The sequence below is a fragment of the Apodemus sylvaticus genome, chromosome X, assembly GCF_947179515.1.
Source record: "Apodemus sylvaticus chromosome X, mApoSyl1.1, whole genome shotgun sequence".
Taxonomy (NCBI): Eukaryota; Metazoa; Chordata; class Mammalia; order Rodentia; family Muridae; genus Apodemus; species Apodemus sylvaticus.
Window position 1 is genome coordinate 38,708,128 of NC_067495.1, and position 2,564 is coordinate 38,710,691.

Genomic DNA, 2,564 nt, shown 5'->3' on the forward strand with positions numbered 1-2,564 from the left:
CGCCCAGGGGATTGTTAGCACAGCAGACTCTCCCGGCGCTTTCAGGGAGCGCGGGTGCGCACGCCCGCCATCCTAGTCACCTGGCAGACCCAATTAACAGTCATAGCCCTAGGGGAACTTTGCTCGGACCTTGGCCTCCCAGGCTTTTGCCTGGACTCAGGGACTGGGTGGCCAGGCTAACCTTGGGAGCGACAGCCCGGTTGGCGGATCGGCTGCCCAGCGGAGTGAGCAGAACATAGGGGAGATCACAGCAGCATACACCATCAGCACTCCCTGGGGGTGCACACGGGCTCCATCTGCTCCACAGACACAATCTGGGGCAAGGCCTCAGGTGGAAGCCCTCAGCTCTACTCCGTCCGCTTCCAGATCCAGATCAGCCTGGGCGGCAGCACCACATCTCCAAGTCCTGCAAGTGGCTAGCTGGGCTTCCGGGAGGCCAGCTGGGAGAAGTCAGTGTGCTCCAGTGAATCCAGCGGGCCCCAGCGGGAGCCTTTGGGTGCCTGCTTTGGGATCTGAACAGCCTGGGCAGCAGCACCCTGTCTACAAGCAGTGCAGGAGGTAAGCTGTGCACCAGAGGCCAACTGGGAAGGGGCAGCTTGCACTGGTGAGTCCAGCACTGACAAGACAAACTAACACCAGTGAGAACTAGATGGCAAAAGGCAAACGCAGGAACGTCACTAACAGAAATCAAGGCAATATGGCAACATCTGAACCCAATTCTCCTCTACCAATATGTCCTGGATACCCCATCACACCAGTAAAACAAGATTTGGATTTAAAATCACTGGTCATGATGCTGGTACAGGAACACATGAAGGACATACTTAAAGAAATTCAGGAGAAAATGGATCAAAAGATAGAAGCCCTTGCAAGGGAAACACAAAAATCATTGAAAGAAATCCAGGAGAATACAAAAGCCAACAAGGAGGAAATGCAAAAAACACTTAAAGAAATACAGGAGAACTTTGGTCAACAGGCTGAGGTCATGAAAGACGAAACACAAAAATCTCTTAAAGAAATACAGGAGAACTTTGGTCAACAGGCTGAGGTCATGAAAAAGGAAACACAAAAATCTCTTAAAGAATTACAGGAAAACACAAACATGCAAGTGAAGGAGCTAAGCAAAACCATCCAGGATCTAAAATCAGAAGTAGAAACAACTAAGAAAACTCACAGGGAGACAACTTTGGAGATAGAAAGCCTTGGGAAGAAATCGGGGGACAGAGATGCAAACATCAACAACAGAATACAAGAGATAGAAGAATCTCAGATGCTGAAGATTCCATAGAAACCATGGACTCAACAGTTAAAGAAAATGCAAAATGCAAAAAGCTTGTAACCCAAAATATCCAGGAAATCCAGGACACAATGGGAAGACCAAACCTAAGGATTATAGGCATAGATGAGAGTGAAGATTTACAACTTAAAGGGCCAGCAAATATCTTCAATAAAATTATGGAAGAAAACTTCCCTAACCTAAAGAGAGAGATGCCCATGAATATACAAGAAGCCTACAGAACTCCAAACAGACTGGACCAGAACAGAAATACTTCCCGTCACATAATAATCAAAACACCAAATGTTCTAAACAAAGAAAGAATACTAAAGGCAGTAAGAGAAAAAGGCCAAGTAACATATAAAGGAAGACCTATCAGAATCACAGCAGACTTTTCACCTGAGACTATGAAGGCTAGAAGGTCCTGGGCAGATCTCATGCAGACTCTAAGAGAACACAAATGCCAACCAAAACTACTATATCCAGCAAAACTCTCAATCACCATAGATTGAGAAACTAAGATATTTCATGACAAAACCAAGTTTACCCAATATCTATCCACAAACCCGGCCCTAAAAAGGATAATAGGAGGACAACACCAATGCAAGGAGGGAAACTTCACCCTGGAAAAAGCAAGATAGTAACCTTTCATCAAACCCAAAAGAAGATAAGCATTCAAATTTAAAAAATAACGTCAAAAATGATAGGAAGTAACAATCACTATTCCTTAATACCTCTAACATCAATGGACTTAATGCCCCAATAAAAAGACACAGACTAACTGACTGGATACGTAAACAGGACCCTACATTTTGCTGCTTACAGGAAACACACCTCAGGGTCAAAGACAAACACTACCTTAGAGTAAAAGGCTGGAAGACAATTTTACAAGCAAATGGTCTCAGGAAACAAGCTGGAGTAGCCATTTTAATATCAGATAAAATTGACTTTCAACCCAAAGTCATCAAAAGGGACCCTGAGAGACACTTCTTGCTGGTCAAAGGAAAAATACAAAAAGAAGAACTGTCAATCCTGAACATCTATGCCCCAAATGCAAGGGCACCCTCTTTCGTAAAAGAAACTTTATTAAAACTAAAAGCACACATTGCACCTAACACAATAATTGTGGGTGACTTCAACACTGCACTTTCCTCAATGGACCGATCAGGAAAACAGAAACTAAACAGGGACACAATGAAACTAATTGAAGCTTTGGACCAATTAGATTTAACAGATATATATAGAACATTCGATCCTAAAACAAAAGAATATACCTTTTTCTCAGCAC